Raw genomic sequence first — 23,658 nt, 5'->3', positions numbered from 1 at the left:
CCTCTCACAATCACCCCCCTCTCACAATCAAATTTATTATCCGTGCCACATTTTTTATAAAGGTTAGTACCAATCACAACATGTTTCATTTAACATATTGATATATATCACAGTAATGATGTATTTTATTGTCTCTCATGTAATTTACAAACTTAAAAATGGGAGGTGAAAGGGCCTCAATAGCCTAGGGCCTCTTTTCATCTAAATCCGGCCCTGCATACGCTATAGAGCAGACGTGGCCAATAGGTATATCTTCAGCTTTCGTACAAATCCTATGATGCTTTTCCAGCTGTGGATCTGCCATTTACCTATTCTTTTAAGATCTAAATTTATACGGTATTTGTGAATGTATTCATGTTTTTGTATGGAGAAGACTTGTGTGAATGTTTGTGTAATTGTGTATAATGCTGATGTCTGAATGCAGAGGTCTTTTTGTGTGTAGTGTTGGCATTTAAATGCAGGATTTTTGTGTAGTGTAGTGTTAAATGCAATATTTTTGAGATAGTGTTAGTGTTAGTGTGTTTGTCTGTAATGTTTACATGTAAATGCAGGGGTGTGTTTATGTATAGTGTTGTCATTTAAATGTAGAACTTCTTTTGTGTGCATTGTTGGTGTTTAAATGCAGGGGTGGATTTATGTTTAACCCCTTAAGGACCAAACTTCTGGAATAAAAGGGAATCATGACATGTCACACATATCATGTGTCCTTAAGGGGTTAATATTGGTGATTGTATATTCACAAATACATATGCCGTGCAACACACACGCACACATACAGGGGAGTATTGCCATATACAGAAACATACATGTACAGCCACACAAAAATGTCCATAGGAACCTATACACACAGTTTCCCCCTGAGAAATACACACACAGATTGACACACATGCACAATTACATTGACTACAATACATGCACAATTTCACACACACACATCCACAAACACGGGCACACATGTACAAATACATATACTGGCAAACACAAACACTGACACACACGTACAGATGCATACACTGACAAACATGCACATAAAGAAACACTGGCAAACACACAAATACTAACACACATGCAGAGATACATAGACTGACACACAACCACTGGCACACATGTACAGATGCATACACAGACACACACAATCACTGACACTTATGCACAAATACATACACTGACACACAAATACTGACATATGCACCAATACAAACACCAACACACACAAACACTGAAACACATGTAAAGATGCATACACAGACACACATGCACAGATACATTCCCTGGCACACAGAAACACACTTTATCTCTGACTTAGTCCAGCTCTCTCTCGGTCTCATAGTGTGCATTTTTACTGCCTCACATTGGAGCCAGCAATGGACTCTCTACAGGACAAAAGCAGGTGAACAAACTAAGTAAAGTAAGCTATAAAGTAAAGCGAGATTAGTGTGTATATAGCACTTAAGGTAAAGATGAATAAGCAGCTCTAACAACACTCGTGTGGGAATATCTCCTCCCCACACCAAGTCGTGATAAAAAAGGAATATATAGATACTAGATCTATATTAGAGTGGAGCGCTAGGTGGAAAGTGAACCATGCATAAATGATAATGCTTACACCTCAAGGTATGTAGGGGAAATGTGGCATCAGATGGAACATATGAAATAAAAACACATTGAGAATATAGTGCAGATGGTATAGAGTGCTAATAGTTTAATATATTTGTGGTATGTATCAACTCACATGGACTTGAGCATGTAAAGTAACTGGTTCAGTAGAAGGAACGTTTATGCTCTTAGAGCAGCATCACGCCTTCCCTGTATTCTGGTATCCCTGACTTTTGGCTTTCCCTTATCGTTGTGTCCCATTCTGTGTCCCCAACCTCAGCAAGTATTCTGACTATTCTTTGGTGCCATTCTAAGGCCCAGTAAGATGTTACCATCTAGTCCTAGGTGTGATACAGTTCTATGTGCTGGATTAACTTGTAATCCTGACATTACAACAGGGCCATGGATCCTGTACAATTGTGTCAGCACATAGCAGCTTGCGAGAGAAAGCTAGAGGAGAATGATCATCGTATGGATCAATTTGCAGAGGCTTTCAGTACGCTTCTTACTCAAACAGCGCATCTACAGTCTGCGGTTTCTCCGACTATGTTACCCCCGCCTGGTGTACCTCCAGCTGAAGTACTTAAGGCACCTACTATCTCCCTATCTCCACCACCACATTTTGATGGTGATATTCAAGAATGCTTGGGATTCCTGAATCAAATTGAGTATCATTTTGAGGCCTCATCGGGATCTTTTCCCTTAGATAGAGCTAAGATTAGTTACCTAATGAACCAACTTAAAGGTAAAGCCTTCGCTTGGGCCAATCCGTTATGGGAGAGTAATAGGAGTATTGCACATAATTACCAGGAATTCCTTGCGGAATTCAAATTAACATTCAAACCATTAGGCACCTTGCTTCTCCAGACCTGTCGTTCCTGACCTCCCTACACAGTCCGAACCCGAACTTATGCACTTGGGGGTCACTAGACTGTCAGAGGCAGAAATATAATATAGTAGAAAAGAGGGTCTATGCCTAAAATGCGGTATTCAGTCAGAATCAGATATTCTACCTCCTCACAGATCATATGACTGCTCCATAAATCTGCTACCCGGCGCTATGCCCTCTAAAGGGGCAGTGTATGCCTTATCTCCACAGGAGAGTAGAATAATGGAAGAATACATTACAGATTCCCTAAGTAAGGGCCACATACATATATCATCCTTGCCTGCTGGTGCAGGGTCCTTTTTTGTACCTAAAAAAGATGGTGAATTACGCCCATGCATTGATTACAGAGCATTAAACAAAATAAACATAAAGAATGCCTATCCCAGCTAGAGGCTGTTCTACATTGGCCATTAGCCAATGGATTAAAAGCCATTCAAATATTTATAGGGTTTGCAAATTAGTACAGAAGATTTATTAAAGGGTTCTCTTCTGTGATAGCCCCCATTACCACTATGACACGTAAGGGGGCTAATTGTACGATATGGTCTAAGCAAGCTAGATAAGCTTTTGAACTTTTGCTGACATATTGAAACATCCTGACACCAGCAAACCTTTTATACTGGAAGTTGATGCCTCTGAAACTGGGGTGGGGTCTGTCCTATCTCAGACGGAGAGTCAGGATACTCCATTGCATCCATTTGGGTACTTTTCTAGAAAGTTGTCCCCGACCAAGCGTAATTATTATATTGGTAACTGTGAATTGATGGCCATTATACTAGCGCTTAAAGGAGCACTACAGTGCCAGGAAAAAAAAAAACTAGTTAACCTGGCACTGTAGGGTCATTAGCCCGCCCTCCAGGGCCCCCTCCCGCTGGACAGAAGGGGTTAAAACCCTTTCAAGCCACTTACCTTTCTCCAGCACCGGGCTTCCTCTGTGCTGGGGAACTCTCCACCCCCTGCCGACGTCAAGAGGCAAGAGCCATGCACATTCAAACAGCCCATATGAAAGCATTACTCAATGCTTCACTATGGACGTCCAACGTCTTCTCACTGTGATTTTCACAGTGATAATTGCGGAAGCGTCTCTAGCGGCTGTCAGTGAGACAGCCACTAGAGGCTGGATTAACCCTCAGTGAAACATAGCAGTTTCTCTGAAACTGCTATGTTTTCAGCTGCAGGGTTAAAACTAGAGGGATCTGGCACCCAGACCACTTCATTGAGCTGAAGTGGTCTGGGTGCCTATAGTGGTCCTTTAACCCCTTTAGGACCAAACTTCTGGAATAAAAGTTAATCATGTCATGTCACACATGTCATGTGTCCTTAAGGGGTTAAAGAATGGCAACACCTTTTAGAGGGTTCCAAGCATCCCCTTTTGATCATCACTGATCACAAAAAATTGGCATATATTGGTGATGCTAAACTTTCATTTTATTATCACTTAGATGGGATCACCTGGTCCCAAAAACTTTAAAACTGATGCCCTTTCTATACAGTTTGATATTGAATCAGAACAAGACAACGTTCCCTATTGTTCCTCCGGAGTGTATCATTGCTTCCACTGTTCTCTCCTTGTCATCCCCATTTCTTTGTGCTGTCATGGCGGCTCAGGCCCAGGCACCTTGCAATAAGCCTCTGGATAAATTGTTTATTCCATTATCTGACAGAAAGGAAATAATGAGGATATTCCACGACAATGTGACTGCGAGGCATCAGGGTATTAATAAGACTATTACCGCTGTCTCTAGATCTTTTTTGGTAGAATTCTCTCAGGAAAGATGTCAAGGAATATGTAGAGGCCTATTCTGTGTGTGCAATCTCTAAGTTTCTCCATAAACTTCTGTGTGGATTGTTACAACCACTTCATGTACCTATGGTTCCTATGGTTCCATGGATTTCGTTGTGGAACTTCCAAATTCTAATGGCTATACCAGTGGTGTATTTAGCTCAAAGCAAACTAGGCATTTGCCTTGGGCAGCACTAACAAGGGGGCAGCCAAAATTGCCGCCCCCCAAACACCCACTTGGGCGTCCCCGGTGGTCTCTCTGTCATGGGAGTCCCAGGGCAGGCCTGCTGGCCACCTTAATGCCTCCCCCCCTGCATACGGCTGTATTGACATGTGAGGAGGCGAGGGAGCTGTCACCTCCCGGCTCTGCTCCCTCGCGCGCCGTTTGCTGATGCTCTGCTCCCTCGCAGTCTGTCTACTGAAGCCAGGAGACGTAATATGACATCATATTCCGGCTCCTGGCTTCAGTAGACAGACTGCGAGGGAGCAGAACGGGGAGGTGACAGCTCCCTCGTCGCCTCGCATTTCAATACAGCCGCCCGCCTCACAGCAGCCCCACTGGACCCCCAACAATAGGTAGGAAGGCTGGGTAAAACAAGTGTATTATTATAATAATTAGTGAGTGTGTGTTTCTGTGAGTGTATGAGTGACTGAGTGTGTGAGTGTGTGAATGAGTGTATCTGTCAGTGTGTGAGTGTGCATATGAGTGTCTTTCTGTGAGTATATGTGTGTGCATATGAGTGTCTGAGTTTGTGTGTTTGAGTGTCTGTCAAATCAGCGAGAGTCTGTTTGTCATTGAGTCTGTGTTTGACTATCAGTGTGTCTGTCAGTGTGCATATGTGTGTCTGTCAATGAATGAGTGCATGTCAGATCAATGAGTCGGTGTTTGTCATTGAGTGTGTGTGACTGTCAGTGCATATCTGCCAGTCTGTGTCTGTTGGGGAATGTGTGTGTGTCAAATCAGTGAGGCTGTGTCTGTCAGTGACATTTGTGTGTATTTGCCAGTGTGTGTCTGTTAGTGAATGTGTGTATGCCTGTCAATGTGTGCTTAAAGGGACACTATAGACACCCAGACCACTTCAGCTAATTTAAGTGGTCTGGGTGCAGTGTCCCACTCCTCTTTAACCTTGCAAGTTTAATAATTGCAGTTTCTCAGAAACTGCAATAATTACCTTGAGGGGTTAACTCCTTCCAGGTGGTTAGGCAACCAAAAGTCGCCTAACTGATGCTGGACATCCTCACTCTGTGTATTAGGACACCCAGCATCTGCTAAATCCCCATAGGAAAGAATTGATACAATGCTTTCCTATGGGGAAACGTAATGCAAGCGTGGAGTAGGAGCCTGACCCAGTACTGTGGTACATCGGCGCTGGATTCAGATAAGTGACTGAAGGAGTTTTAACGTTCAGTGCCGAGTAAGGGGTGAGAGCAAGAGGGAGGGGGTCACTATAGGGAACTATAGTGCCAGGAAAACTTTCCTGGCACTATAGTATCACTTTACAAGGGTGGAGTCTACAGAGGAAGGGGTGGGTTATTAATCAGGAAGAGGTGTGGCCTTGACCGGTAGGGGTGGAGAAAATTAGATTAGGGGGTGCCCAGGTTTAGTCATGCCTAGGGCAGCACCAAACCAAAATACACCACTGGGTTGACCACTTTTCTAAGATGGCTCACTTTGTTCCACTAAAGAAATTGCCCTCCTCACAAGACCTGGTTCTCATCTGTATACGAGAAATTGTCCGACTTCATGGCATTCCTCATAATATTGTTTCTGACAGAGGTTCTCAGTTCGTGTCCCGGTTTTGGAGGGCTTTCAACAAACAGTTGGGCATTGAATTGTCATTTTCTTCTGCTTACTACCCTCAAACCAATGGCACGGCTGATAGGGCTAACCAGTCGTTGGAATTATATTAGTGTTGTTTTACTAATAGCACTCACGATAACTGGTCTGAACTATTTCCTGTGGCGAAAGTGACCTCGCCACTGGTTTTTGGAGGGGCCTGATTGCCAGCCTCCTGCCCTGTGACTATGGCCCCCTGTTGAAATGCTTAATTTTCCCCTGAAAAGGCCCCAAAGTCGGGTCATTCGGTACTTTCCCTATGTGAGCAGTGTTAACCCAGATAGCTATGTCATGGAGCCCATTCATATAATGAAAGACTATGTGAAAGACTTTGGCTCCATGGCAATTGAACTGTATGTATGTGATCTGAGCGCCATTCAGTAATAATGTGCGCTCAGATCTAAGCTATCTGGGGATATGTTGAATGTACCTGTTTTATGCAATAGCTGCACCTTTATATATTTTGATCTATTTTATTGTATTTTGCTACCATGTGGCTAATGGAGTTTTGCCTCTGTCCTTGGAGATAATTGGATTACTTCCCAATTATCCCCAGGATAGAAGACTCTGTGGAACTGGTTTTGGGCAGAAAAGCCATGCTTCATTTGGTCACAAAGGACGTTGATCTAACGTTTGACCCACTGGACCAATTTGTATGATTTTGACGTATGTTGATTCTGAAAATGTAATGTAATATGTGAATTTGATGCATACTTTTAAAGTTATGAATATTGTGTAAAACTGTGTATTTTCCTGCCTGTGATAATTATATTAACCCATTGTGTAAGGTAATTGTATCACAGGCAGAGGGGAGGATTTTGTGTGGGAGATACTAATGTGTAAGAATGTGTATATAAGAACAATAAACACACAGCTCTGTTAGTTCTTCTTCACCATCAATCTAGAGTCCTGTCTCTTATTGGGGGAATTGCTATTTCACTACAAGGGATTGCTATGCTCTGCATACTCTCACTTGCTATAGTCACTGCTAAGCTCTTGTAAGAGCTTGTTCCTGTCTTGCTCTCTGAAGGAGTATACGGTGGTTATGGTGTCGGCTGGACTGCTTGGAACCCTCAGAAAGCGCTAGGAGCATCCTTCAACGGAGGTACCCAGTCGGGGTGCCAGGCGATCCGTGACACTTCCTTGCGCTGCGTTTGCTAGGAACAATGCTATCCATGACTCTTCCGTTCATAGCCCTTTCTTTGTTAATAATGGTCATCATCCTACAGTACTGCCAGCTGTTTTCTCTGACACCGCTATCCCTTCTCTGGATTATCACCTCACTGCTATTCGTGAGACTTGGATCAAAGTTCAGTCCGCTCTCGAAACTGCAGCCGTTTGTTTCAAGTTTCATGCTGATAAAAGGTGGGGTGCCAACCCTGTCTATCAAGTGGGTGAGAGGGTATGGATATCATTGCACAATGTTAAGCTGAAGGTTCCTAGCATGAAGTATGCTCCCAGGTTCCTTGGTCCATTTCGTGTCACTTAAAGAATGAATCCTCTCTCAAATTCTTTGGCACTTCCTGCCTCTTTGCGTATTCCCAATACTTTCCATATTTCCTTGCTCAAACCACTTATTTACAATAGGTATACAGTCCCCAGTGTTTCATCTCACCCATTGATTGTTTCTGGACAGGAGGAGTATAAGGTCTCTTACATAATTGATTCCAGGTTTTCTCGTGGTTCCTTGCAATATTTGGTTGATTGGAAGGTGTATGGGCCTGCCGAGTGCTCTTGGTTACCCGCTTCTGACATTCATGCTGGCCGCAAGATTCGCTCTTTTCATGCCAAGTTTCCTCTCAAACCTGGTCTTGCCTGCCCGGTGGGCGGTCTTCTTAATGTAACATGTTCAGCTTTACCGGTATTTGCAGTAGTTGCCTTCCTGATAAATGTGGAAGTGCCGTTCAGCGGTCATGCGACAATATATCTGACTCCTGCGACATCTTGGAGGATGCCGGCTGCTGCAGATCCAAACCAATATGACTGACAACGTCGATGTGCTTGTGACATCACGTAAGAGATGCGCATGCATGTTCTGGGATCAAAGGCCGGGTACAGCCACTAGAGGCCACTTCCACGATTCTCATTGAGAAGACACTGACGTCCATAGGAAAGCATTGACAGCATTGACGTCGGCAGGAGGAGGAGAGTTCACCAGCGCCGAGGGAGCCCGGTGCTGGAGAAAGGTAAGTGTTAACCCCTTCAGCCCCCTTCAGCCCAGCAGGAGGGGGGCCATGAGGGTGGGGGGGGGGACCTAAGGACTACATAGTGCCTGGAAAACAAGTTTGTTTTCCTGGCACTATAGTGGTCCTTTAAGTATTCTTGTCCTTATTTATATTATTTAAGTTCTTGTCCTTTTTGTATAAATTGATCAAATTTCTATTTAATTGATATTATGGGTTCTCCTTTAAGTTTTTTTCACAACATGTTTTCTCAAAACATGGTAATGGTCTTTGGCTCAAAACATGGTAGTTTATATACGTTGTGAATGTATACGTTTTGCTGTTGAGGCTATGGCTTAGGACACAGAGGGAAAAAGTTATTGATTAGTGGCGTAGGAGACATTTATAAGTCATAGTTACCATGTGAACCAATAGTCCTGTTAGTAGTCTCTCATTGGAACTCACATCTCTTCCAAAAACTACATTTTATTCTATCCTTGTAGCTTGATATATCTTGCATATGGCTGGAATGAGTGATAGTGCAGCATATAAACTTAAAACAACAAGTAATATTTGCAATTACTCAAAGAAATGTGTATATGATTGAAAGGATTGTTTCCACTAGAGTTAGTGAATGGGCATTGAGTGTTGTTTTTCAATACATTATTCATGTATTAATAGTATTTAAAGATCATTATAAATGTGTAACAACTTTGTATAATCGGTCTTTTTCTGTATCAATAACCAGTCCATTTTTATGTAATTCAATAGACTGCAAACAACAGCATTAAAGGACCACTCTAGTGCCAGGAAAGCATACTCGTTTTCCTGGCACTAGAGTGCCCTGAGGGTGCCCCCACCCTCAGGGACCCCCTCCCGCCCGGCTCTGGAAAGGGGAAAGGGGTAAAAACTTACCTTTTTCCAGCGCTGGGCGGAGAGATCTCCTCCTGCTCTCCTCCTCCGATCCTCCTCTTCTCCTCCCCGTCGGCTGAATGCGCACGCGCGGCAAGAGCTGCACGCGCATTCAGCCGGTCACATAGGAAAGCATTCACAATGCTTTCCTATGGACGCTGGCGTGCTCTCACTGTGAAAATCACAGTGAGAAGCACGCAAGCGCCTCTAGCGGCTGTCAATGAGACAGCCACTAGAGGACATAGGGGGAAGGCTTAACCCATTCATAAACATAGCAGTTTCTCTGAAACTGCTATGTTTCTGAAAAAATGGGTTAACCCTAGAAGGACCTGGCACCCAGACCACTTCATTAAGCTGAAGTGGTCTGGGTGCCTAGAGTGGTCCTTTAAAGCAACATTTAAATAATAACTGTATCACAGTGGCATGCTAAGGGGGAGGGGAGGGGCGATGTGCCCCGGGTGCCACCAGGTAGGGGGTGCCATGATCCTGGTCTGGGTGCTGGAGGGGGATGTGTGAGCTGTGCCCCATGACAGCTAGGGTGCCGGGCGGCCGGCACAGCTCACAAGTGCAGAGACCAGCAATTACCAGCTGAACTGATCGCACGGGAGGAAAATGGGGGCGGGACTAAGAAAGGTTGGGGCGGAGCTTAACACAGCCCTTACCTGCTGCTGTTACTGCTGCACATGGAGGTGCAGCAAGAAGGATTCCCTGCTTCCCCAACTAACAGGCTCCACCCCTCCTCCAGCCAACTATCTGTAAGTAAGAGTATGTGTGTGTTTGTGTGTGTGTGTGTGTTTGTGTGTGTGAGACTGTCTGCCTGCCTGTAACTGTGTGTGTCTGTGTAACTGACTGTCTGTCTGCTTGTAACTGTGTGTGTGTGACTGCCTGTCTATAACTGTGTGTGTGTGTGTGTGTGTGTGTCTGTGTGTATATGACTGCCTGGGGCTATGTGTGTGTGTGTTAGTGTGTGTGAGACTGTCTGCCTGTAACTGTGTGTGTGTGTGTGTGTAACTGTGTGTGTGTAACTGCCTGTCTGTAACCGTGTGTGTGTGACTACCTGTGACTGCGTGTACCTGTCTGCCAGTGACTGTGTGTGACTGTCTCCCTATGACTGTGTAATGATGACTGTAACTGTGTGTGTGACTGTCTGCCTGTGACTGTGTGTGTGTGTGTGTGTGTGTGACTGTATATGTGACTGTCTGCCTGTAACTGTGTGTGTGACTGTCTGGCTACGACTGTTTGTGACTACCTGTAACTGACTGTGTGTGTAACTGTTTGCCTATAACTGTGTGTGTGACTGTCTGCATGTGACTATGTGTGTGTGACTGTAACCATGTCTGTCACTGTCTGTTTGTGACTGTGTGATGCTGCCTGTAACGGTGTGTGTGACTGTCTGCCTATGTCTGTACATGTGACTGTCTGCCTGTAACTGTGTGCGTGACTGTCTGGCTACAACTGTGTTTGACTGCTTGTAAATGATTGTGTGTAACTGTCTGCCTGTAACTGTGTGTGTGACTGCCTATGACTGTATGTATGACTGTCTGCATGTGACTGTGTGCGTGTGACTGTCTGCCTGTAACTGTGTGTCAAAATATTACATCTGCTGAACCAAGATTGTTGAGCTTAGATGAGAAAAAGCTTTCCTCAATTTTAATATATACAAAGTCTGAAGGTTATGTGCTGTATCATAGAACTGTACTCTTCTGGACAGAGATCTCAGATGTCCCACCTGAATCTGCTGAAAACACTCTCCTAATTTGACCTTTATAGCCCTGAGTGCTCCTGTCACAATTGGGTTCATGCTTTCTAGCTCATCATTCAGTCCCTTATCTGTATACACCTTCTCATCTTCCTTCTTCGTGATGTTATAGTTATTGGATATTGCCACCATCACTACAGTCTTTCTACAACCACAATATCAAGTTCATTGGCTAGTACTTGCTTGTGTGTCTGGCTCTTGAGGTTCCACATGAACTTAGTCCTATCATTCTCATCTGCCCTTGGGGGTATCTCCCATCGTGACTATTTATATTTAATTAAATCCTTCATGAGAACTTTCATCAAGATCTGGTCCTGGTCTGACTTATGTGTAACTATTCAATAAAAGCAAAAATTCTTTAAATACTATATTGCACTTCCTGAGTTTACTATATCAATATATACAAGAGGCTGCACTCACCTGAACATGCATACACTTCACATCTAATTATTTAAATTAGAATAAGTTTATTTATTGTAGAGAATTTAGAACTAAGCATAACATAGGATTTATTGATGGTTGAGTCACACCTATGCTCACCTAGGAACACCAAAACAAGCTGAAGTGGAATGAGATATTGATTTATTTGAGCATGGCTTCCTGTATAATAAATACTCCTTTCAAACAGCAATAATGTTTCACAGTAAATTTAAGTAATTGCAGCTTAGCACTATTGACTAAGCTGAATGGCACATTAAATACGGTGAACATTACAATAATTAATCCATAGCAAATCAAGGGGATCAATGATTATATGATAATCATAGCCCTATTAGATGACTTATTATTCCGAACAGATATAATTATAAACAGAAAGTGCTTGTACATTTTATGAAATAGTATTCGTTCAATATCTCAAAATCCAGGTATGCTTTACAGTTCCTGAGAAATGTTGGCATTATTATAATGCTTCAGTTAATTTTATGTTTCCACTGTATTTTTGTTATCCTCCTACTCAAAGTAATGATTACATAATAACCGTTTGCAATGCATCCTTATAATTACTTTAGCTTTAAACCGATTCATCCCTGACCACGTCATGACTGCTAACAGAATATGTGATGTAGAAACACACAATATCTACAGTAGAAAAAGGAAACAAAATACTCATAGAGTATATTGTATAAACACCATAAGATAAAATGGTGTATATTGCACTCACAAACACAAATTGATTGTAGGCATATCAAATGGTATTGATATGTTGCTGCCCAGTCGCTAGTGCAATAAGAGGAGACCTGTCACAGGTCACCCCATTCCCCCCATGGTGGGGAACACAACTAACTAAAATGGGGGGACATAGTGCCCCCCTGCACCGCCACCCGTGACCCACGGGTGGGGGCTATTAATATAAATGGGGGAACCTAATGTCCTTCCTGGTCCCCATCCATGAGCGGCAGGTGGGGACCCTAAATAAATAAATAATATGGGGGACCTAATATCCCCCCAGATCCCCACCCATGAGCGGCAAGTGGGGACCCTAAATAAATAAATAATGGGGGAATATAATGTCCCCCCAGGTCCCCACCCATGAGTGGTGGGTAGTGACCCTAATTAATTAAAGGGGGTCCTAATGTCCCTCAAGGTCCCCATCGATAAGCAGTGGGTGGTGACCTCAATTAATTAAAGGGGGGACCTAATTTCCCCCTGATCCCCACCCATGAGTGAGCGTGGGGACCCTAAATAAATGGGGGGTGACCTAATGTCCCCCCCAGTTCCCCACCCATGATCAGTTGGTGGGGACCACAAATAATACAGTGACTAAGGGTTCCCAAGCCCCTAGTCACTCACACCCAATAAAAATACCCTACCTAATAATAATAGTCAGGGGGGACTAACCCTGTAAAATACAATTTCATACTTACCATTTGATGTCTTTCTTTCTTCTTTTCTGTTCTTTCTTCAGCTCCAAAAAAGGCCATATAAAAATTCAAAATAAAAAGGTGTGGGCCTGGGGGGGGCATTAGGTGCCCCTCATTATTTATTTATTTAGGGTCCCCACCCGCAACTCATGGGTGGGGAAAGGGGGGCATTAGGTCCCCCTTTAATTAATTAGGGACCCCACCACCGCTCATAGGTTATTGAACAGGGGGGACATTAGGTCCCCCCATTATTTATTTATTTAGGGGAGATGCCAAAATGCCACCCATGAGTGGCAGGTGGGGACCTGGGGGGGACATTAGGTCCCCCCCTTTAATTAATTAAAGTCCCCATCCATCACTCATGGGTGGGGACCAGGGGGGACATTAGGTCCCCCCGTTAATAATAATAGCCCCCACCTGCGGGTCACAGGTAGAGGTGCAAGGGGTGCACTATGCCCCCTCCCCATGTTAGTTATATTCTGTTCTCCACCATGGGAGAATAGGGGGACCTCTGTAATTTGCCTTTTCGTTTATATTTCGCTTGTAGGGCTTTTGTTTATATTTTAGTAAACGAATACGAAAAAAAACTAAATTTTGTTGGGCAGGAGAATGCACCTATAACTGTACTGCAAAATATATACAAAATAATAACATTAGAAGTAGAGCTTTTTAAATATTGAAACATATAAACGTTTCACTCCCAACTGAACTGTCATTAGGCTTTTATAATATGTATATTATTGATATATTTTGCAGTGCACCAGTCAATCCATTTGCATGCTATTTTGGTTTGTGCAAATCATTTTTTCCACGTTTGAAATTTGGCCATACCTAAACATTACTTGGATGGATTTTGGACCGCCCATCCAGGTTTTTTTTCTACGGAATCAAACATTTTACCAGGTAGAAGTCCACTGTAGAGTATTGATTTCTATGCTCTGCTCTCCACTATTATAATAATTAGTTGTTTATAATTAAAAAAACGATGCCTGCTCTAATGCTACATTGCATTTTAAATTCTATTTAGTTATATTTGTTTTTGTTTTTTTATATGTTTAATGTTTGTTCATTCATGCTTCCATTTATTCATCTCTTTCTCCATCCTTCCATCCCACCATTCATCCATATGAATGGTTTAAGTGCAGGTTACATGTGTCTATGGATTCCATTCCAAATACTATGGACTAGACAGAGCTCATCAGTGTTGATGATCTCACAGTAGGCTGATGAGACTGCAAAGAGGAGACAATCTTGAAGTTGGATTACAGGTATTTGTTTTTACATTTTGTGTTAATTTTTTTTAACAAAGGGGGTCAGGGTGTAAAGATACTAAGGAACACAGCAGACATATAAAACTAGAAAACACTACTTGACTTATGTTCATTTTTAAATGTAGAATGATCATTTAAATAAGAATTAAATCTAAAAACAACAAAAAGGGTTTAATAAGGTAACACTATAAAATTTAGATTTTTTAGTATCAGCTTATGCAGAAGCATTTATTATGCCTGCCTTGGTTAACACTTTCAGTTTTACTGGCTATATTTCCATCTTAGAGAACAATTTCTATCTTCAAAAGTAAATTGTGTAGTTCTATTTACACTTGTGTTTCAATTATTATTCTAAATGTAGTTATTATACTGATAGTAGGTATTACATCTTTTGTTTACTTGGCTTAACTATATTATTTTACTTTTAAAATTATTCATGATTCTTATTAATTGCATGCATCTTAATGCTATTAAGTTGTCTTTTTTAACTCATATATATATAAATGATGTTACATTGATGATGCCCACTGGCATGCTCAAGCATGCAAAAAATCAGCACAACACATTTTTTGTGCCAGTTTAATGAGGTGTTAATGTGGGCTGCACCTGTCAGTACATGAAGCTAATTAAAATAACAAGCACTATTGGGAGCAATAATGTTCTGTTCTACTCTTCTACTTTCCAGGAAATTCACTTTTTATAACAATAACAACAAATACCAAACTACATATAAAATATCACAAAATCACACATTTTATGTGTGAACAGACTTACTATATAGATAGAGATAAAGGTAGGGAGAGTGTGTCAGGTTGCCGTTTATTAGTGGGGGTAACCTATGTATGAAACATTTATACAAAAGAGAACAAACAAGGTTAGGTCATAGATTCATAAGTTTAGAGAATTCCAGACCAAATCTTTAGTTTGAGACAACCCCTGTAGACTGATATCTATTAAAACATAACTTTTAATTAAACTTAACTAAAAGTGCTGTATAAACATGTTCAGTAGAAGGGGAGAAGAGATCAGCGCTAGAGGGTACTTGCTGAAATAGTTATAGTACCTACGGCATGGGGGTAATCATAATAATAAGATAGTCTAAAATCCAAACAACCAAATTAGGAAAGTTAAATAAATATGTCTCCAACTCCCATCACCCAGTGCCAAAATAGTGTAAATCAGCTTCGGCTAAACTTCTAGCATTAGGGGAAGGAGTGTTAATGCTATTTTGGCACTGGGTGATGGGAGTTGGAGACATATTTATTTAACTTTCCTAACTTCAGTGTTTGGATTTTAGACTATCTTTTTATGATTGCCCCCATGTCGTAGGTACTATAACTATTTCAGCAAGTACCTCTAGCTTCCCTTCTACTGAACATGTTTATCCAGCACTTTTAGTTAATGATTAAAAATAAGGTCACAAGATAATTAAATTTCAACACATGAGAACTTTGCATTAAAAATTGTTAAATGTATAAGTTACTCCTATGACCATTTAACCCCTTCAGGACGGAGTCAATAGTACACGTTCTGATCAAAACAAAACGTAAACAAAAACTGGAATTTGCGCTATATGTCTGTTCACCCGTAGTTCCCCTCTTTCATATTATATGCACCCACACTTATTATATATAATTTTGTTCAGGAGAAACAGAAACATGCTGCTGGGGGCCATATAATACAATAAATATACAAGATCCAGCGCACTCTCCTATCTACTAAACAGCAACTTCAATGTTGACAGATTTTATTAGTTTGTAAAAGTTTTTTTTAAAAACACCTAGTCTAGGCAAAAAAAATGGGGATTTAGTTACATTATATGATCATACATTGCATAAGCCTGCCACAACGTTTTGCCAACGTTGTGGCAGGCTTATGCAATGTATGATCATATAATGTAACTAAATCCCCATTTTTTTTGCCTAGACTAGGTGTTTTTAAAAAAAACTTTTACAAACTAATAAAATCTGTCAACATTGAAGTTGCTGTTTAGTAGATAGGAGAGTGCGCTGGATCTTGTATATTTATTGTATTATATGGCCCCCAGCAGCACCCCATTTAAGCATGTTTAGGTGAGTGCAACCATCCCCCCATGTTTCCTATATATATTTGGGATTCTAGCCAACTCCTTGGTTTTGCACCCCTCCCTGTTACAGGTGCCTCATCTCAGGTCCCTATTTAGCCTTGTACTGCAGAGAGCCTCAGATGGATTTTTTCCCCAAGTAAGTGGTTAATCTCATAAGAGCAGACATTAGACTGTGAGAGTAGGACCTGCCAAAGATGGGGTACATTGACGTTGTGGCAGGCTTATGCAATGTATGATCATATAATGTAACTAAATCCCCATTTTTTTTGCCTAGACTAGGTGTTTTTAAAAAAAACTTTTACAAACTAATAAAATCTGTCAACATTGAAGTTGCTGTTTAGTAGATAGGAGTGTGCGCTGGATCTTGTATATTTATTGTATTATATGGCCCCCAGCAGCACCCCATTTAAGCATGTTTAGGTGAGTGCAACCATCCCCCCATGTTTCCTGTAAATGTCATAATACTGTTAGGTTTTACTGCAAAAAAATGCACATATTTGTAATCAGCGAGGTCTCACGAGTAGAACAGTACCCCCCATTAACAGGTTTTATGGTGTTTTGGAAAGTTACAGGGTCAAATATAGAACGTTCCATTTTCAAATTGAAATTTGCCAGATTAGTAATGATACTTTTGAGACGGTGTGGTAGCCCAGGAATGAGAATTACCCCCATAATGGCATACCATTTGAAAAAGTAGACAACCCAAGGTATTGAACGTGGGGTATGTTTAGCCTTTTTTAGTAGTCACTTAGTCACAAACACTGGCCAAAGTTAGCGTTCATATTTGTTTTTGTGTGAAAAAAGCAAAAAACTAATATTTGGCCAGTGTTTGTGACTAAGTGGCTACTAAAAATTACTGGGCATACCCCATTTGCAATACCTTGGGTTGTCTACTTTTGCAAATGGTGTGCCATCATGGGGGTAATTCTTATTCCTGGGCTACCATACGGTCTCAAAGGCAACATAACTAATCTGGCAAATTTCAATGTCAAAAAAATGAAATGCAAGCCTTATATGTGACTCTCTCACTTTCCAAAACACCATAAAACCTGTACATGGGGGGTACTGTTATTCTTGGGAGATTTCACTAAACACAAATATTAGTGTTTTAAAACAGTAAAACATATTACAACAATAATATAGTCCATAAAAGTGCCGTTTGTTTGTAAAAAATGCAAAAAACGTCACTTTTACTTAAAATATCATCGTTGTAATACAATTTACCAGTTTTAAACACTAATATTTGAGTTCAGCGAAGTCTCCCGAGTAAAACAGTACCCCCTATGTACAGGTTTTAGGGTGTCTTGGAGAGTTACAGGGTCAAATATAGTGCTTGTGAATTAAATTCTCTGCACTTTCTCCCTGTGTTGTCAGGCATGTCAATCAAATTTTAATTAATCAAATGACATAATTATGTTAAAAAATTACTTAAATATACACGTAGAATTTTAATATATATGCATTTATAGGTATTTAAATTCAACGTGTATACCAATGTAATCTTTTATGTAATTATATGTATTTATCTCTATATATATATTTGCGGTTATTTGTATTTTATATATAGATAGCTATATATAGAATGTTATTCTAAGTGTATTCTGTTTCCAATATATATATATTAATAACAAAATACAGTTAGAATGAAATTACATATGAATATATAATTTATTTTAAATTTTGTTTCAATATTTATTTATTTAATTATTTTATTTATTTATTATTGTAATTATACGTATATATATATATAATATATATATATATGTAGATCTATTATATATATAATATATATACATATTATATATGTAACATCATTCTAAGTGTATTTTAATATTAATATATATACTTATATTAGTATTAAAATACATTACGTATGACGTTACATATATATAATATGTATATATATTATATATATAATATATATACATATATTATATATATAAAAAGGCATTTAATTTATTTTATAAAATCTTAATTATTTTTTTTTTTACACTACCTACCAGCAGGGGGACTGTCTAATATTTTAGACAGTCCCCCTGCTGGCAGATCCATAGCCAGCTATAGGGGGCCATGTGATCGCTCTTTGAGAGCGATCACATGGCCCCCGGGGGCCTCATTTGCCAGAGGGGGGCTGCCTGGGCTCTCAGTACCGCCGGACCTCCAGGGCTGCAAGCCGTTACGGCGTTCTATGCAGCCGCAACGGCTTTAAAGCCCTTTAAAGCCGCGACGGCATAGAACGCCGTAACGGCGTTAAGGGGTTAAGCAGATAAACTGCAAAATAAAATGCATACTACTGTCAACAGGCATCAAAAGCATAGAGGAGTTTGATGTTTTACCTTTTTCTGTAAATAAGCAAATTACATGATTTTGCTATTTCATGACGAAAAGTCATGATTTTATGAAAGACACGGAGGCGAGTATTGCTTAACCCTTTCTTTACTGTCCACCAATAGCAGCAAAGTATATTAACAGTAAGAAAAAACAGTAACCATAGAGATAGGACACTCCCATATCCAGTCCCAGTATAATAGGCAGCACCTCCTCCTCCAATTCCTCTTTCTTTGGAGATGCTACCCGCCAATAGCTAACCTGAAGTCAGGAAACCATCCAGCACTAGAAGGGCCACGGCCCAGAGTCCTTGTTGATACAGGAACAGCGGATGCCCTTGAACATAGGCAAAACCGGGAACAAATGGTGAAACTTTTAACCATAGGGAGTCCATCTCTTTGTCAACTCTTGAACTTCAGCTAACTTGTGGAAGTCCTGAGCATAGAGACGTCCTTCATGCGATGCGCTTAGAAGTGGATCAACCTGTGAAGACATAATGACAGGAGCCCAAAGGTTAAATCGGTACTAACACTATTTGCCCATGCCAAGATACGGTACATTGGAAACCAAGCCACCCGTTAGTGTACCCCCATTCGTACCTGAGTAAAGAGTACCCATGTATGTGAAGTGTCATGAGTCAGATGTACATATAAGTTATACATTCATGGAAGGCAATGTTATACTTACCGCCCGAAGCGAGAAAAGACAGGGGGGGAAATTCTATAAATAAGTAATAGGGAGGGGCAATACTCGTCTCCGTGTCTTTCATAAAATCATGACTTTTCGTTATGAAATAGCAAAATCATGTAATTTTATGTCAAGACACGGAGGCTCATATTGCTAGTTTAAAGCTGATCCATGACCGACGAGAAAACGTGTGGCTGAGGTCGGAAGTAGAATTCCCTGAATGTGGATTCTCTGGACCAGTCCGCCATCCTCATAAGGTCTTCCAGGCGTGCTCCCGAAGAGGCCATAGACGTAGCTGAAGCCCCACGTGTGGAGTGGGCGCTAAAGATGGATGTGTCCACCCCCGCCTGCAACATAATCCACTTCACCCAACGAGCCAGAGTCGTGCTGGATACTGGGGTGAAGGGTCGACGGATGGAGAGGAAAAGTTGAGGCGTTGTAGCCGACCTATGGGCCTTCGTCCGAAGTTCGTATTCCTTCAAACATGTCACTGGGCACAACATCGGGTTATTAGGAAAACTCGGGTACGAGACTGAGCGTATGGCCGTCTTAGTCCTTCTGGAGACATTGAATGTCACCCCGTCCGGGGTGAAGGATCTCGCATCGTGGTCCAGGGCACGTACCTCCGAGACTCGTTTACAGGAGATGAGGCAGAACAGGCATACCAACTTGGCAGAGAGTTGTTGTAAGGTGAGGTCCGAGTTGGGAGGCCAGGAGGAAAACAGCGATAGGACGCAGGTGACGTCCCATGTGGCTGTGTATCGAGGTCTGGGAGGACGCGAGAGGCGTGCCCCTTTGAGTAAGCGGCATACCAGGGGATGCTGGCCCGCTGGGCAGCCGTTGAAACCATGATGAGCTGACGAGATGGCTGATCTGTATAGGTTGATCGTGCGATATGCACGACCCTCTTCAAATAATGATGTGAGGAACTGGAGTATCGTCGTCACAGGAGCCGCCACGGGATCCAGGTTCCTAGCCAGGCACCAACCAGTCCAAGTTCTCCAAGCGGTCCCGTATGAGCGTCTAGTGCCGGGAGCCCATGCGTCAGCCAAGAGGCGTCGAGTTGCGTCCGAAATTCCTGGGACTTCCCAGGGATCCCCGAGATTCTCCATGCGAGTAGTCGCAATGATCCGTCCAGTAGGAGTGGATGTTGTTGGCCTATCGGGTTCCATAGAAGGTCCCGGCTGGGCGGTAGAAGAGCAGGGATGTCTATAGCCAGTTCTAGGAGTTGTGGAAACCACGACTGGGTACCCTAGAATGGGGTTAGTAGGACCATTTCCGCCATCTGGCGACGTACCTGGAGTAGCACTCGGGGGATCATGGCAAATGGCGGGAAGGCGTAAAGGCGCGATTCGGGCCATTCCTGTAGGAAAGCGTCCACTGCCTCCGCGGCCGGGTCCGGGCGCCAGCTGTAGAAACTGGGTAGTTGGGTGTTGAGTCTGGAAGTGAATAGGTCTATGGAAAAGGGTCCCCAGAGGGATGAGACAGTGGAGAACACCTCGGTATCCAATTTCCAATCGCTGCTGTCTGCTAGATAGCGTGAGCTCCAATCCGCATGGGTATTGTGAAGGCCAGGAAGGTATTCCGCTTGGACCGTCAGGTTCCTGTCTAGGCAATAGGTCCAGAAATCTTTCGCCAAGCGGGCCAGCACCGCAGAGCGTGTGCCGCCCAGGTGGTTGACATACCGAACCGCTGAAATGTTGTCCATCCGCAGCTTGATGCATGTGCTGGTCGTGCCGTTCGCAAAGCTCTTGATCGCAAAGGAACCAGCCAGTAGTTCTAGGGCATTGATGTGGAGTCGGGACTCTGCGTCTGTCCACCGACCCCCAGTGGTCACCCCGTTGCAGTGTGCGCCCCAGCTGTGGAGACTCGCGTCCGAGTCCACCGTGAACTCCAGCTGGGAGCCGAAGATGGCCTTGCCATTCCAGGCGGATAGTTTGTGGATCCACCAGGTCATCTCGTCTCGGGATTCCGTGTCCAGGGGAACCAAGTCTGCATACGAAGCCCCTTTGTTGAGGTGTGCTATCTTCAGGCGTTGGAGAGCTCGGTAGTGGAGCGGAGCCGGGAACACCGCCTGGATGGACGAGGTCAGTAGTCCAATGATTCGTGCCAGGTGTCGCAACGACAGCTGTTGTCTCGTGAGGGCACGTCGTAGTTCCTTGCTGATGGAGCGTATTTTGGCTGGAGGGAGACTGAGAGACTCCGCTTCCGAGTCGACCGTGAACCCTAGGAACTCCATGTGTCGGGAAGGGGAGAGGCAGGACTTCTCCCCGTTGAGTAGGAAACCCAGTTGACGTAGGAGGTCCATTGTCCATTGAAGGTGTTCTAGGAGGGCTCTCCGATCTTGTGCCATGAGGAGGATATCGTCCAGATAGACTATCAGTCTGACTCCTCGACTGCGTAGCCAGGCCATGGCCGGTCTCATCAACTTGGTGAAGCACCACGGAGCGGATGAGAGTCCGAATGGGAGGCATGTGAAACGCCATGTTTCGCCTTTCCAGAGGAACCTTAGTAGGTCTCTGGATGACTCGGCCACCGGGACAGTCAGGTAGGCATCTTTGAGATCTAACTTTGCCATCCAATCTCCGCGGAGGAGAAGGTCCCGCAGGAGGTGGATCCCCTCCATTTTGAAGTGGCGGTAGCGCACTATGGAATTCAGGGCCCGAAGGTTTATAACTGGGCGCATCTGGCCGCCTTTCTTTTCTACCAGGAAGATGTTGCTTATAACCCCAGAATGTGCCAGCGGGGCACGTTCTATCGCTCCCTTCGTGTGGAGTGACAACAGTTCCTCGTCTATTAAGGCGCGGTCTGCCTTCGAAAGTACCATAGGGTGAGGGGAAGGAATGTGGCCCGGGGTATCTACCAATTCTATGTGGAACCCCTTCACAGTGTTCAAAACCCAGGGATCTGAGGTGATTTCTAACCAGGCATGGAAAAAATGACGGAGTCTGCCCCCTACACAGATATTGGAAAAAACACAAGGTATGTGTGGTCTTACCGTAAGGGCGTCTGGAACCGGGGTTCCCTCTGAAGCTTCTGGAGCGCCATGGTCTTCCACGAGATGGGAAGAAGGGAGACTGGTGTCTTGTGTCCTGATACGGTGGCCTCTGGGTATAAGAGCCTCGTCCCGATCCTCAGGAGTTCAAATTAGACCGGCCGGACAGACGGCTCCTGAATCTGCCGGCCCTGGAAGAGACCCGTCCTTGAAACACCCTCCTCATGGAGGACTGGGCCTTGTCTAGGGCTGTGAAAGCACCAACGAAGCGCCCCAAATCCTTAATAAAGGAGTCTCCAAATAGCTGGCCCTGAGCCTCTTTACCTGCCTCAGTGAGGGCGAGGTTGGCCAATTTGGGCTCGATTTTAAAGAGGATGGCTTTACGCCGTTCTATAGACAGGGAAGTGTTTACGCTACCGGCTATGCAGATAGCCCTCTGCACCCAACCACGGAGTTCCTCCGGGTCGACCTGTCTGTTCTCTGTTCTAGCTATCTCGGCCATGTCGAATAATTTAGCCAGGGGGCCAAAAATGTCCAGGTGTTTGTCCTGGCATGACTTTAACGCAGATTCCAGGCCCTTACGGGGATTCCAACCCATCTTGGCCAGAAACTGCGTCATTTTAGGGTCCACAATGGGTGTCTCGCAGACTTTGTTAGGGATAAGGGGTCTAGGACATTCCGCCCTGAGCTTATTGCGCGCCGTCTTGCTAAGGGGGCGCCTAACCCAGTTCTCAAGGTATTTCGCCACATGGGCGGCTGGGAGCCATTCTGCTGACCTCGGGTGATGGAGAGCATCCGGGTCAAACATAGGTTCCCCAACCGGGTCTAAGAGGGTCGAACCCGCGGTAGCGGGAGAGTCACTGCGAGAGTCACTGATTACCAATCCTGGTAGGGTAGGGGCAAAGGGGTCAGTGTCCTGCCCGTCAGACTCGTTCTTGGAGTCATCCCCAGACTCATCCATAGCCTCCTCACAAGACCCAATTTCTGAGTCGGAGTCACTCTCTGTAAGTGCTCTGGCACATTTCCAGTGCCGCGCCCGTTCTGCCTGGCGCGGAAAGGCTCTTTTGCGTTATATAGGCACGCTATCTTTGGTGGATATTTTAACACCAGTCTTAGTGGTTCTGGAGGCGGGCGGGGTCAGGTGCTTAGATTTGGCCTTAGCCTTTCTAGGGTTGTCCCCTGGGTTGTTCTCTGAGGAACGAGATAAGCGTGTAGGCATGGTAGGTGCCTCTGCGGGTATAGATTGTGCCAATAAAGCCTGAGATATAGACTGGGACAAGGCTGAGGACATTGAGCCCATGGCGGCCATGATGGCGTCTGTAACTGAGCGTTGCAGCGCCATGGCCTGGGCATCATCCGGCACAGACATAGGGTCACCCGCAGAAGAAGGGGGACCAGAGCTGGCAGAGTTAGGGCCAGCCAGCGCCTGGGGAATATCCCTATCCTCAGGGGAGAGAGGGGAGACAGGTCCCTTAGGTTTAGGCATAATAA

Source organism: Pelobates fuscus, chromosome 1 (genome assembly GCF_036172605.1).
Source record: "Pelobates fuscus isolate aPelFus1 chromosome 1, aPelFus1.pri, whole genome shotgun sequence".
NCBI lineage: Eukaryota > Metazoa > Chordata > Amphibia > Anura > Pelobatidae > Pelobates > Pelobates fuscus.
Note: the sequence above shows the minus strand (reverse complement) of the source record.